The sequence below is a fragment of the Theropithecus gelada genome, chromosome 1, assembly GCF_003255815.1.
Source record: "Theropithecus gelada isolate Dixy chromosome 1, Tgel_1.0, whole genome shotgun sequence".
In the NCBI taxonomy this organism is placed as follows: domain Eukaryota; kingdom Metazoa; phylum Chordata; class Mammalia; order Primates; family Cercopithecidae; genus Theropithecus; species Theropithecus gelada.
In genome coordinates, this window is record NC_037668.1 from 62,942,007 (window position 1) to 62,957,579 (window position 15,573).

Sequence of the window (15,573 nt, forward strand, 5' to 3'; positions counted from 1 at the left end):
ATACAGATAATTCTAATGTGATTGATCAGAGAATATGATTAGTTAAGTATGTTCTATTATTAAATGGAGAGAATATTACTGCATCTGCCAAGAAACAACATTTTCTAGTCCTGATTCTAAAGGTAATTTCAGATGTGATTCTTCACTGAGTAATGTCTTCAGTAATGTTTTCTTTTTAACAGAAAAATTCAGCCTGAATTTCTTGTCTATAGGTTTTTATGTAAACATGTTTTCATTTTTCTTGGGTAAAAAGGAGTAGGATTACTGGATCATATAAATACTGTATGTCTTCTTATATTGTGTTTTGAGAGTTCTTTATATATTTTGAATACACATCCTTTATTAATGTTTTGAAAATAATTTTCTCCCAGTTTATGGCTTGTCTTCACTTTCTTTTTTTGCAGAAATAGGGTGCCGGGTCTTGCTTTGTTGCCTAGGCTGGTCTCATATTTCTGGCCTAAAGTGACCCTCCCACATCAGCTTCATTTTCTTAAGTGTTTTTCAAAGAGCAGAAAATTTTTATTTTGATGAAGTCTACTTTATCAATTTTTTTTATGGATTATGCTTTTTGTGTCATATCTAACTTCTGTGCCTTTTAGCATTTTATTTTTTCTGTCTGCAGATGTGTTCCTACCTGTTCCTCCTTCAAGAACCAGCTTTTTCTTTTTTTTCCCCTTTGTCTCCAGACATAGCTATAGTTATTATCAATAATAGTAGTGGTAGTGATTGTTACTTTTTTTTTTTTTTTTTTTTGAGACAGAGTTTCACTCTTGTCAGCCAGGCTGGAGTGCAACGGTGCGACCTCAGCTCACTGCAACCTATGCCTCCTGAGTTCAAGCGATTCTCCTGCCTCAGCCTCCCAAGTAGCTGGGATTACACCTGCCACTGCGCCTGTCTAGTTTTTGTGTTTTTAGTAGATACAAGGTTTCACCATGTGTTGGTCAGGCTGGTCTTGAACTCCTGACCTCAGGTGATCCAACCCACCTTGGCCTCCCAAGGTGCTGGAATTACAGGTGTGAGCTACCATGCCAGGCCGTGATTGTTACTATTTAGCAGGCCCTTTTTGCACCACATTCTTGCTTTGATACCATAGTATTTTTATTTAAGTCTTACAAGTAAAAGCAATTCTAAAGTTAGTTGGGAACTGAAGCCCAAGATAGAGATTGAGGCGAGTGAATATGCACACAGACGTTCAGACACACAAATTTAATTTTGTAGAAATCAGCAGACAGATAGCATCAGAAGACCTAAGAGAAAGCTTATCTTGGTTTAGTCTTTTGCTTTTGTTTTAGTTTTAGACACAGGGTCTTGGTATGTTGCCCAGGCTGGAATGCAGTAGCTATTCACAGGCGTGACCCCACTACTGATCAGCATGGGAGTTTTGAACTGCTCCGTTTCTGACCTGAGCCAGTTCACTCCTCCTTAGGTAACTTGGTGGTCTCCTGCACTTGGGAGGTTACCATATTGAAGTCTTACATTGTGCAGACACCGAATCGGCATAGCTAGCACACTATAACCCAGAACTCCTGGGCTCGAGTGATTCTCCTGCCTCAGCCTCCCGAGTAACTGGGGCTATGGGCATATACCACATAGTGCAGCGGTTTAGTTGTTTTTTTTGAGACAGAGTCTTGCTCTGTTGCCCAGCCTGGAGTGCAACAGCATGGTCTCAGGCAGCTGCAACCTCCACCTCCTGGATTCAAGCAGTTCTCCTGCCTCACCCTCCCGAATAGCTGGGATTACACGCATCTGCCACCATGCCCAGCTAATTTTTTTGTATTTTTAGTAGAGACGAGGTTTCACCATGTTAGCTAGGCTGACCTGAGGTGATCCACTCGCCTCAGCCTCCCAAAGTGCTTAGATTATAGGCTTGAGCCACCGTGCCCTGCAGTTTAGTTGTTTTAATTAACAATGTGCTTTAGAACTCCAGGGGAGTTCCCCCACTTCCCCACCCGCCTTCCCGCCTTTACAATATGAAAATGCCCAGGCCTTGTCTATTCTAGACCTTCTGAAATAGAACATGAGGGAGAAAGTGAAGTATTGTAGAGTAGGTACTGCTACCATAATAGAATCATGTCTGTGATACCATTAACTGTTTTTGTTTTTTTTTTGTTTTTTTTTTTGAGACAGGTTCTTGCTCTGTCACCCAGGCTGGAGTATGGTGGCGTGATCATGACTTTCTACAGCCTCTAACCCCCAGGCTCAAGCAACCCTCCCACCTCAGCCTCCTGAGTAGCTGGGACTACAGGTGCACGCCACCATGCTTGGCTAATTTTTTTTTCTCTATTTTTTGTAGAGACAGAGTCTTTCTGTGTTACTTAGGCTGGTCTCAAAGTCCTGGGCTCGAATGATCCTCCTGCCTCAGCCTCCCAAAGTGCTAGGACTACAGGTGTGAACCACCATACCATGCCATTAACGTGGTTTTTGTTTTTGTTTTTGAGATGGAGTCTCGCTGTGTCACCCAGGCTGGAGTGCAGTGGCAGGATCTTGGCTCACTGCAACCTCTGCCTCCCAGGTTCAAAAGATTCTACTGCCTCCGCCTCCTGAGTAGCTGAGATTACAGGCAACGTGCCACCACAGCTGGCTAATATTTGTATTTTTAATAGAGATAAGGGGTTTTGCCATGTTGATCAGGCTGGTGTTGAACTCCTGACCTCAGGTGATTCATCTGCCTCGGCCTCCCAAAGTGCTAAGATGACAGGCATGAGCTGCTGCACCCGGCTGTTTTTTTTTAAAATGGATTAAATGGAAATACAGATAGTATCTAATTCTGTTTCAGTAAGTTTCGATAGGCTAGCGCACATGAAATACCTATAGCATATCCAAGGTGGTAATTTCTCGAAGCAAAGGAGAAAGAGTAGAAGTCAAGGGTAGTGTCATGGGAGCCCTGGAGGTCAATGCTAGGAAGTGGGAATAAACATACTTTTTTTAGCCTTCCATTCTGTGGAACACTTGAATTATTTAAGAATCAGGCCAGGTGCGGTGGCTCACACCTGTAATCCCAGCACTTTGGGAGGCCGAGGCAGGCGGATCACAGTCAGGAGATTGAGACCATCCTGGCTAATACAGTGAAACCCCGTCTCTACTAAAAATACAAAAAATTAGCCGGGCATGGTGGCACACGCCTGCGGTCCCAGCTACTTGGGAGGCTGAGGCAGGAGAATTGCTTGAACCCAGGAGGCAGAGGTTGCAGTGAGCCGAGATTGTACCACTGCACTCCAGCCTGGGTGACAGAGTGAGACTCTGTCTCAAAAAAAAAAAAAAAGAATAAAAATGTTTGTTCCAATTATTCTTTCGTTCAGTCTTTTCTCTTGAAATTGACTGTGGCATATCTTAATAACTTCCTTGCTTCTTTATATGATCTTTATATGATCTTTTCATAGAATATGTGAAAACTCTGGGACTTGGGAAAAAATAGAGTGGTACATCATGTTCCTGGATGGAAAAACTCAGTATTATAAAAATATGTGTTCCATAAAATTAATTAAAATTAATATTATTACATTAAGTATCCCAGTGGGGGTTTAAAAAATTATTCTATTTGATGATATATAGGGCAGAATAATACGTGAAAGGCAAGACAATTTTGAATTAGAAGAATTATGAAGGCAGAGGACAGTAGGGGAATATAGAACCTTGTTCTATGGTAGGGTCTTAAATATGATACTGGTATGGGAATGCTGAAATTGTTACAGATAAACAGATTCATGTCTATATAACAGTAGAGTATATAGATCATTCATATTTGGATGGTCTACTGGCCATTTTGGGGAAAAAGTTAGATCTTTTTTTATTCCAAATGCCAATACATATCCTGTCTGGGTTTAATACATAAATATAAGAAAATGAAACTATTAAAGTACTGAAAGAAAATGTAGGTGAATATCTTGGGATGAGGAATGCCTTTCCAAGCATAAACAAAAAAATTAATTCAAAAGAATGAGATTTGATTACATTGAAAAAATGGTCACATTTTGAAAAAGGTAAATGACTTTCAAATATCAGAGAACTGACTTTTCAGAACAAGGTATTGAACAGATAAAAACAATAGATAACCACTTCAGGGGTCATTTTAGATTCCACTGTGCTCCACATCCCTAATTTCTATTCCGGTCACCATTCTTGCTTTCATTCAACAAGTGTTTGAGTGCCTATTATGCATGAGGAACCATTGTAGGTACGGAGGATACAGTAATGAATAAAATGGAGAAAATCTCTGCTCTATGGAGTTTACATTCCAGGGATGGGGTGGGAATAACTGCTAAACAATTAATGTAGAACATTTTAAATAAAACATTTTTGTAGAGGAAGATAAAGCAGACAATGGAAATACAGTGTACTTTGGTGGAGGGGGTATTGCAATTCTGAACAGTGGCAATTAAGCAAAGATCTGAAAGAAATGAGAAGTCATATGGGTATCTGATAGGAGGAACATTCCAGGTAGAAGGAACAGCATGGGCAAAGATTATGAGGCAGGAGAGTGTTGTATATGTTTTGTGAGCATCAAAGAGGCAGCACAAAGGCAGTAGCTGAACATGAGTGAGCAAGGTGGTGAATAACAGGAGATGAGATCAGGGGAATAGCAGGATATAGATAATGTAGGGCCTTTTAAGGTCAGCTAATTTGTTGCAGGGGCTGTTCTGTACATTGTAGGATATTTAAGCATCCCTAGTTTCTATCCACTAGATTTCAATAGCACCCCCAAGTTCTGACAACCAAAACTGCCTCCAGACATTGCCAGATTTTCTAGATTTGGGGAGCAAAATTGCCCTGGTTGAGAACCACAGGTCTGCTAAATGGGTGCTTATTCCTTTGAGAAGACTTGGAGGAAGATTTATGGTATATATTTGCTGTAATGGTGCAGAGTCCTTCCTCAAGGGGACCCAGTCTGTCCTCAGTCAAGAGTCTCTGGCTGGGCCTGTGAATTGACTAGGTTTGGAAACTGGGCAAATACCCCTGACTTGCATTGTGATAACTCAAGTTGGGTTTTGGCCACCAGATTTAGACATTTTTCTGTTATATAGATTAAACTGCCCATCTATTTCATTCCTAGGAACATCGTGATCAATTAGCCACTGCCAAAGATCCCTGCTGGCCAAAACATTCTGATTACCGGTATGTCCCTGCTGTCCTTATCTTTGGGGTTAAATACTGCCATTTGGCCTCTGCTACTTTGGTATCCCATTATCCTTGGTGAAATCAAGGAGCCCATCTCAGTGGTGGCATTTTCTGCAGTTATCCCTGACCTACAAAGGAGAACAGCCACAGGACTTTTCAAAGATATGAGTGTTCCCCTTATTGACAGAATGACCCCCGGGCCTTCTCAGGGAATGTAGTTGGGTGGTAGATGTGCAGGTTGCAGAGGGTGAATCCACTTCAGGATTCCCTCTTCCAGATAGTGCCTGGGAAATCTGTCTCAGTCTTATTAAATGTAGGCTATTGTTGACTCTAAGTTTCAGTCAACAACCAAGGAAGCCACTAGAGACACCTCCAGCTACACAAGCTAACATATTCAATTCAGAATCTGTAGTACATGCACCTCATATCAGTAAATTCTAACCACCTTAGTGTAATATCCTAAGACCCTGTTTTCACATGTCCCCCAGATTTCTGCTTTTGTATATTAGCAAAATCTTGGAATTTTTTGCCTTTAAAGCTGTTTCCTGTAAAGCTGTTTCCATTTTGTGTACCTGTCCCCCTACAACATGCTGAGATTTGACCCTAGTTATGGCTCTAGTGATGATTGGGTTAGCTGTGGTTGGTTTTGAGGAGAATGAACGTCCTCCTGTAGAACATCTACTGCACATAAGGATATCACATAATTTTCCAGCAAAAGAAGACTATTCTTTTTAGGTACAGAGGGCAGGTGGAAGTCTGAAATTGTCAGTTTCATTCTGATCCAACCAGATACTCCCATTTGAAATTTCAAAGTCCCATTATTTCCCAATAATTGCTCTTACTTTTTCTTTTTCTTTCTTTTTTTTTTGAGATGGGAGTTTCACTCTTATTGCCCAGGCTGGAGTGCAGTGACGCCATCTTGGCTTACTGCAGTCTCCACCTCCCAGGTTTAGGCGATTCTCCTGCCTCAGCCTCCTGAGTAGCTGGGATTACAGGCCTGCGCCACCACACCCTGCTAACGTTTGCATTTTTAGCGGAGATGGAGTTTCGCCATGTTGGTCAGGCTGGTCTTGAACTCCTGACAGGTGATCCACCTGCCCTGGCCTCCCAAAGTGCTGGGATTACAGGCGTGAGCCATCATGCCTGGCCTGCTCTTACTTTTTCTTTTCTTTTTTTTTTTTTGAGATGGAGGCTCACTCTGTCTGCTTTTACTTTTTGCACAATAAACTTGGCAAGACTGAATTCAACTAATTTTGTCATTCAGCAGTTTGCACAATTAAATTTTGCATTTGATTTTCAGCAATATCAACCTGTGGTTATATAAGAATTAAGATTATTAATACCAAAATGAGCCAGGCATGGTGGCTTACACCTGAGGGTGAGATGGGAGGATGGTTTGAGCCTGAGGGCAGAGGTTGCCGTGAGCCGAGGTTGCAGTGAGCTGAGATCACGCCACTGCACTCCAGCCTGGGTGCTTGTCACAAAAAATATATGTATATTTAAGGCTGTCATGAAAGGTCTCTCTTTTCTCTGACTGTGACTTGAGCTGACTTAATGGACTTGAACTTGTTATTTTCATCAGAAATGCACAAGAGCACTTAAAGAATTCATCTCATATAACAGACTTTGTAGTCATCATTACTGCTTTACTAGTTAAGTTCAATAGCCGTTTGGGTTCCCAAGGTACTTGCTTTAGTTGGCATTTCATCATCACCAACCACAGGCGATAGCCTGATTAACTGTGATGCTCCTGCATATGTGGGATTATTACCAAACTAGTTCCTGCTTGAGCCTTATACTCAAGCCCAAGGACACAACGAAAACCAATTCTGAATCCCATCTTTGTATGCCTGTCTCCTATGACCAGTGCCACTACCAATCCTGTATCAGAGGACAGAAACCACACAGTAATTTGAATATGGAAAGTTTAACATGAAGAATTATTTACCGTTAATGGGGAATTAACTCTAACGCATAAAGAGAACGCTAAAGATGCAGAATAACAGTAGAGGAAGTGGCCACTACCTCTAGGTCAGAGGCAGAGTAACAAGGGTGGAATAAATCTGAATGATGGCCAGCCCACCAGCTTCAAGGCTGAGATTCGGATCTAGTTGGAGAAGGTGTGGTCCACTGGATGCTGGAAACATTTGAGGTGCGGCAGGCTTTTGCTGGCAATTACAAAATGCCCCTCTGGGGTGCCAATAAAAGTCAGTAGGATGGTGAGTCCCTCATCTCTATGAAAAATAAAAAAATTAGCTGGACACACTGGTGCTCACCTATGGTCCCAGCTACTTGGGAGGCTGAGGTGGAAGGATTGCTTGAGTGCAGGAGAACAAGGCTGCAGTGCACTTACTGTGTTTGTAGCACAACACTCCGGCCTGGGCAACAGAGGATACCATGTCTCAAAAAAAGTCACTGGGAAGCCGCTTGCTGAATCTGGTTAAGAAGCCAGCTGGGACACTGGCAAAATTCTCTGGGAATTCTGTCTCCCATAGGGGTGCTGCTGAAACTTGCAGGGTAGCTGCTGACAAAACTTGTCAGGAAACTAGTCATGCATGTGTTCCTGTGTCACTGAGACTTGTTGGGGAGTTGGTCCCTGGGAGGGCCATTTGGAGTCCTGCACAATACCTCCACTGGAGCAAGCCAGCTAGAGAACAGTGTAACAGGAAGAGAAGCCCCTTCCTTCTGGAGTATTCCTCCAGTGCCATCTACTGACAAAGGTTAACATTGTGCCAGCTGTCAAAGGAGGAAGTTTTACAGAGTCCATCCCCATTACGTAAAGCAGGGCAGAGAAGAGTGGGTTTGGAGTTGAGAGGCAATCCATTTATGACTGGTGAGAACCCACATAGTTACATTACCATACTCTTCGTTCCTTAGGGTAGACGCTTGTTTTCATATGCTGAAGGACTTTCCTTTAATACCTCTTTTGTAGTACTGGTCTGGTAGTGATGAATTCTCTTGTTTCTGAACAACTGTTTATTTTGCCTTCAGTTTTGAAAGTTTTTTGTTTGTTTGTTTTTTTAAAAAAACAGAGTCTTGCTATGTTGCCCAGGCTGAACTCAAATTCTTGAGCTCAGGTGATCCTCCCGCCCCAGCCTCTTGAGTAGCTGGGATTACAGGTATGATGCACCACCACGCCTGGTGTAGTTTTGAAAGGTATTTTTGCAGGATTTTGAATTCTAGGTTGACATTTTCCTTTACTTTCAGTACTTTAAAGATGTTGCTCCTATACCTTCTGGATTGCTTTGTTACCAATGGAAGGTGTCCAGGTTCTTGGCGTCTTGAACAAAGAATTGGACAAAATGCACAAATAAAGTGGGAAAAGAATGAAGCAAAAACAGATTTATTGAAAATGAGAGTACACTTCACAGTGTGGGAGCCAGTTGGAGCATAGGGGACTCAAGCGTGCCATTACACAATTTTCCTGGATTTAAATACTCTTTAGAGGTTTCCCATTGGTTACCTGACGTACACACTATGTAAATGAGGTAGTGGCCACCAATGAGAGGCTAAAGTTAAGTTACAAATGTTACACCTTATGTAAGCCTCTGGTTGTGGAAAGCAACCAGTCAGAGGCTAAAGTGAAGTTACAAAGTTACACTTCTATGCAAACAAAGACTTTGCGGGGAATCAGTCTGATTAGTTGCCTGATAAGTTGCAGAAAGGAACCAACCAAAGACTAAAGTGAAGTTACATAGTTACACTCTTATGCAAACGTCTGATTGGTTGCAGAAAGCAATCAACAGAGATTTTTTTTTTTTTTTTTTTGAGACGGAGTCTTGCTGTGCTCTGTCGCCCAGGCTGGAGTGCAGTGACATGATCTCGGCTCACTGCAAGCTCCGCCCACTATGTTCATGCCATTCTCCTGCCTCAGCCTCCCAAGTAGGTGGGACTACAGGCGCCCGCCACCACACCCACCTAATTTTTTTTGTTTGTTTGTTTGTTTTTGTTTTTTTGAGACGGAGTCTGGCTCTGTTGCCCAGGCTGGAGTGCAGTGGCTGGATCTCAGCTCACTGCAAGCCCCGTCTCCCAGGTTCACGCCATTCTCCTGCCTCAGCCTCCCAAGTAGCTGGGAGTACAGGCGCCCGCCACCTCGCCCGGCTAATTTTTTTTGTATTTTAGTAGAGACGGGGTTTCACCGTGTTAGCCAGGATGGTCTCGATCTCCTGACCTCGTGATCCTCCCGTCTCAGCCTCCCAAAGTGCTGGGATTACAGGCTTGAGCCACCGCGCCCAGCCAATTTTTTTATATTTTTAGTAGAGACGGGTTTTCACAGTGTTTGCCAGGATGGTCTCCATCTCCTGACCTCGTGATCCGCCCACCTCGGTCTCCCAAAGTGCTGGGATTACAGGCGTGAGCCACTGTGCCCGGCAACAGAGATTCTTTCAGTTTTCCATCTGCCACATAGAAAAAGAGTGGGGTTTGCAAAGGGAGTAGCCTCCAGTTGTTTTGTTACTTAGGTGTGGAAATTTGGGGTTTTCCTTTTGATTTAGCTCTGGTAAGTCAGTGTGAATTGGCCTTAGGTTCCCTGCCTCCAGATTCTATTTTCCTGCCTCAGCATTGGCTCTATGAGTCTACTGTTACTATTTTTGTTGCTTTGGATGTAATACCATTTTCCCCTTAGCTGCATTGAAGAATTCTCTATCACTTCTTTTTTTTTTTTTTTTTTTTTTTTTTTGAGACGGAGTCTCGCGCTGTCGCCCGGGCTGGAGTGCAGTGGCCGGATCTCAGCTCACTGCAAGCTCCGCCTCCCGGGTTTGCGCCATTCTCCTACCTCAGCCTCCCGAGTAGCTGGGACTACAGGTGCCCGCCACCTCGCCCGGCTAGTTTTTTGTATTTTTTAGTAGAGACGGGGTTTCACTGTGTTGGCCAAGATGGTCTCGATCTCCTGACCTCATGATCCGCCCGTCTCGGCCTCCCAAAGTGCTGGGATTACAGGCTTGAGCCACCGCGCCCGGCCTCTATCACTTCTTATCAGGAATTTGATTATGCCTTTATGCCTTGGTATGGTTTATTTCAAACTTTTGCACAGGGTTCATTGAGCATTCTGATTCTGTGAATATACAGCTTTCATAAAATTGGGAAGTTTTGGCCATTATATTTTCAAAATCTTTTTGTCTTCTCGCTAGCATATTTATTGACTCCAGTTATATGCACATTATATCACTTGATGTTGTTCCATAGCTCACTAATTTTCTTTAGCCTTTTTTCTCTTTTTATTTTGGACTGTTTCTTTTGCTGTATGTTCTAATTCACCAATCTTCTGCAGTGTATAATTTTCTCTTATTTCCATTCTGTGTAATTTTCATCTTAGACATTGGGTTTTTCATCTCTAAGTTCAGTTTGGGTCCTTTTTATATATATCTGTGTGTTTCCTTAGTATGTTCATTCTTTCACCTCTACCTTCTTCAATATTTGGAATATATTTATAGTTCTTTTGATAGTCTACTAGTTTTATCATTTGTATCATTTCTGGGTCTGTTTTTTCTGTTGATTAACCTTTTTCATTATAAATTTGCTATTCTTGCTTTTTTGCATGCTTGGTAGCTTTTGATTGAATGCTAGACATTGTAACCTCTACCTAGTTGGGTGCAGGGCTTAAAAAATTTCCTTAACTGTTCTTAAACTTTGTTCTGGGATACAGTAAAGTTACTAGAAACAGATATTTTTGGTACCCTTTATCCCTGCCTTAAAAAAAAAAATTAAGATAAATAGATCTTTTTGAGTCTTACTTTTAATCTTTGTTAGGTGGTGGCACCAGAATAGCTTCTTGGCGAAAGCTAATTTTATCCTACTGCTGACTTAGTACCCTATTGAATATTTGATGCCCCATGTGATACCCCATGTGTTAGAAGGTCTTTTCCTTCTGAGCTGAGTGCGGTGGCTCACACCTGTAATCCCAGCACTTTAGGAGGCCGAGGTGGGCAGATCACTTAAGGTCAGGTGTTCAAGACCAGCCTGGCCAACATGGTGAAACCTCGTCTCTACTCAAAGTACAAAATTAGCCGGGCGTGGTAGTGGGCGCCTGTAGTCCCAGCTACTCAGGAGACTGAGACAGGAGGATCAGTTGAACCTGGGAGGTGGAGGCTGCAGTGAGCCAAGATCATGCTGCTGCACTCCAGCCTGGGTGACAGAGTGAGAGGCTGTTTCAAAAAACAAACAAACAAAAAAGTGTTTTCCTTCTGGCTGATGGGATGTGAACTATTTCAGGCCCTGTATAAACTCTAGGAATTGTTCTGCCCGCTTTGTTCAGGTGACTGTTTCACTGGCCTCCATGGTTTCTTCTCTTACTTGTACTTAGCTGAAGACTAGAGGAGAGTCCTCTGCAGATCTCTGGACTTCTCAGTGTATCTCTCTCCTTTTTAGTATTCTGCTATGTGAATTCTGACCTATGTGAATTCTGACCTCTTTGATGTCTGCTAACTCTGAACCCTATTTCCTCAACTTTGGGAGATTGCCAGGCTCCATTTAGGTTTACTCTGTATGCTTTGTGGCCTGGAAACTCTCCAGACTGTAAACTGGGGCAATGATAGGACTCACCTCATTTGTTTCTCTTCTCTCAGAGCTTACTGTTCTATTCTGCCTGTTAAATGCCTGAAAAACTTACTTCATATATTTTGTCTGACCTTTTAGTTGTTTAAGGCAGGAAGATAAATCCAGTGTCTGTTACTTCTTAATAGCCAAAAAGTTGAAGTCCTGTTCCATTCGTTTTTGCTGTCTTAGCTCAGTCTCTAGAACAAGGGTCAGCAAGCTGTAGCTCACAGGCCAAATTCTAGTTGGTAGCCTATTTTTGTATTATCCACAAGCTAAAAATGGCTCTTGCCTTTTTTTTTTTTTTTTTTTTAAATTTTTTTTGAGACAGGGCCTTGCTGTGTTACTCAAGCCGGGGTTCAGTGACACCATCACAGCTCACTGCAGCCTTGACCCCTGGGCTCAATAGATCCTCCTGCCTCAGCCTCTAGAGAAGCTGTGACTACAGGCCTGTGCCAGCAGACTGGCTAATTTGACTTTTCTTTCTTTTTTTTTTTTTGAGGTGGAATCTAGCTCTGTTGCCCAGGCTGGAGTGCAGTGGTGCAATCTCAGCTCACTGCAAGTTCCGCCTCCCGGGTTCATGCCATTCTTCTGCCTCAGCCTCCCAAGTAGCTGGGACTACAGGCGCCCGCCACCACGCCCGGCTAATTTTTTGTATTTTTAGTAGAAACGGGGGTTCACCGTGTTAGCCAGGATGGTCTCGATCTCCTGACCTCGTGATCCACCCACCTTGGCCTCCCAAAGTGCTGGGATTACAGGTGTGAGCCACAACACGCGGCCTAATTTGACTATTTTTTGCAGAGATGGGGTCTTTCTATGTTGCTAAGTTAGTCTCAAACTCCTGGGCTTAAGTGATCCTCCAGCCTTCACCTCCTAAAGTGCTGGGATTACAGGTGTAAGCTACTGCACCCAGTCTGACTTTTGCATTTTAAAGAGCTGTTTTTAAAAAAGAGAGCCTGGGCCGGGCGCGGTGGCTCAAGCCTGTAATCCCAGCACTTTGGGAGGCCGAGACGGGCGGATCACAAGGTCAGGAGATCGAGACCATCCTGGCTAACACGGCGAAACCCCGTCTCTACTAAAAAACACACACAAAAAAAATTAGCCGGGCGAGGTGGTGGCGCCTGTGGTCCCAGCTACTCGGGAGGCTGAGGCAGGAGAATAGCGGGAACCCGGGAGGCAGAGCTTGCAGTGAGCTGAGATCTGGCCACTGCACTCCAGCCTGGGCGACAGAGCGAGACTCCGTCTCAAAAAAAAATAATAATAAAAATAAAAATAAAAATAAAAAAGAGAGCCTGATGTGGTGACTCATGCCTGTAATCTCAGCTGTCTCAGCTACTCTGGAGGCTGGAGGTGGGAGGATTGCTTGAGGCCTGGAGTTTGAGACCAGCCTGAGCAATATAGGATAACACTGTCTCCTTCAAAAAAAAAAAAAAAAAAAAAAAAGACCAGGACATAGTGACCACACCTATCTATATTCCTAGCTCCACCAGAGGTTGAGGTGGGAGGATCACTTGAGTCTGGGAGTTCGAGGCCAGCCTGGGAAACCTGGCAAAAATAAACCCTTGTCTTTGCAAAAAATCCAAAAATTAGTTAGGTGTAGTGGTGGTTGCCTGTAGTGCCAGCTACTCTGGAGGCTGAGGTGGGAGGATCAGTTGAACTTGGGAGGTTGAGGCTGCAGTGAGCTGTCATGGTGCCACTACACTCCCGCCTGGTGACAGAGGGATACCTTGTTTCAAAAAAAAAAAAAGAAAAAGAAAAAGAAAAAATTGCTTGTAGTATTTCTTTATTTTCCTTGTAATGTCTGTAGGTTTGTAGTGGTGTTCCCTCTTTCATTCCTGGTATTGGTAATTTGTAGGTTTTTTTTTTTTTTTTTTTTGAGACGGAGTCACCCAGGCTGGAGTACAGTGGCACAACCTCAGCTCACTGCAACCTCCGCCTTCTTGGTTCAAGCAATTTTCCTGCCTCACCCTCCCAAGTAGCTGGGACTACAGGCACACACCATCACACTGAGCAAATGTTTGTATTTTTAGTAGAGACAGGGCTTTGCCATGTTGGCCAGGCTGGTCTCAAACTCCTGACCTCAAGTGATACATGCCTGAGCCATGGCGCCCAGCCTATATTATCTTTTGATAGAACTCATTTTTGGTTTCACTTATTTTTATGCTGTTCTTAATTTTCTATTTAATTTGTTTTTGCTTTTATCATTATTTGATTGATTTTTGCTTTTATCTTTATTATTTCCTTCTTTCCACTTATTTTGGGTTTACTTTGCTTTCTTTTCCTAGCTTCTTGATTTGGCATCCTTCTTTAAGTTATATCGATAGCTTATGGTTTAAAGCTAGAGACATTTCTAAGCCCTGTTTTAAGTGCATCCCCAAACTCTTAGTAAGTTGTGTTTTTATTATCATTCAGTTCAAAATATTTACTGAGTTTTCTCTGATTTATTTTTCTGCTTACATTACCATACAGTTTCTTTTTTTTTTTTTTCTTTTGTTTCCTTTTTTTTTTTTTGAAACGTAGTCTTGCACTGTCGCCTGGGCTGGAGTGCAATGGCGTGATCTTGGCTCACTGCAACCTCTGCCTCCCGGGTTCATGTGATTCTCCTGCTTCAGCTTCCTGAGTAGCTGGGATTACAGGTGCACACCACCACACCAGGCTAATTTTTTGTATTTTTAGTAGAGATGGGGTTTCGTTATGTTGACCAGGCTGGTCTTGAACTCCTGACCTAGTGATCTGCCTGCCTCGGTCTCCCAAAGTGCTGGGATTACAGGCATGAGCCACCGTGCCCGGCCATACAGTTTATTTAGAAGTGTGCTTAATTTCTAATTTTTGATACTGTAATTATCTTGTTTTTTAGTGATTTCAAATTTAATACCACTGAGGTCAGAGAATATGTTTTCTGTTATTTCAGTTATTTGATTTTTGTTTCCTTTTTTTTTTCTTTGAGACAGGTTCTGGCTCTGTTGTCCAGGCAGGGGTGCAATGACTCGATCGTAGCTTACTGCAACCTCTGCCTCCTGTGCTTAAACCATCCTCCCACCTCAGCCTCCTAAGAGTAGCTGTAACATGTGCCACCATGCCTGGCTAATTTTTTTTTTTTTTTTTAAGATACAGGGTTTCGCAGTGTTGCCCAGGCTGGTCTCCAGCTTCTGGCCTCAAGCAATCTTCTCACCTTGGCCTTCCAAAGTGATAGGATTACAGATGTGAACAACCACTCCCAGCCTCAATTATTTGATTTTTATCGATGCTCCTTTTTTATGGTCCAGCATATAGTGTATCTTGGTGCCCCCAAAAGTAAACTTTATTTATTGTATTATTATTTTTTGAGACAGAGGCTTGCTCTGTCAGCAGACTGGAGTGCTGTGACGCAATCTCGGCTCACTGCAACTTTCGATTCCCTGGTTCAAGCGATTCTCCTGCCTCAGCCTCCCGAGTAGCTGGTATTACAGGAATGCGCTACTACGACCGGCTAGTTTTTGTATTTTTAGTAGAGATGGGGTTTCACCATATTGGCCAGGATGGTCTCGATCTCCTGACCTCGTGATCCGCCCGCCTTGGCCTCCCAAAGTGCTGGGATTACAGGTGTGAGCAGATGCGCACGGCCCACAAGTAAACTTTAAAAAGTGCACACCACAGTTATTAGGTGTAGTGTTTCTATAAATATCACTTGGGTCAAGTTTGTTGGTAGGACTGTTAAAATCGTCTGTGTCTTACTTGATTTTTTGTCTTGTTCTAACAACTGACAGAACTATAAATCTGCAGTCACAGTTGGAGATTTTACTTATCCCTTTAGTTCTGTTTTTTTCTTCATATATTTTGAAGTTGTATTGTTGCTTCACATGTAGAGTTATGTCTTGTTGATGATCATATTTAGTGACTATTCTTTTTTCTTTCTTTCTTTTTTTTTTTTTTTAAATATTTTTCCTC

The 15,573-nt window shown here is 42.8% G+C and overlaps 1 protein-coding gene across 5 annotated transcripts in view; it reads left to right on the top strand.

The window, feature by feature from the left end:
- Positions 1-15,573, top strand: part of ZMYM4 (zinc finger MYM-type containing 4) — a 158,711-nt gene that overhangs the window by 25,705 nt on the left and 117,433 nt on the right. For 2 of the 5 annotated variants that reach the window (XM_025383834.1, XM_025383867.1), the window contains exon 2: positions 5,051-5,112. The exons of the other annotated variants lie outside the window; for them this stretch is intronic. The gene's annotated coding sequence lies outside the window, so the exon portion shown is untranslated. The remainder of the gene's footprint in view (positions 1-5,050; positions 5,113-15,573) is intronic. 5 annotated transcript variants of the gene reach the window in all.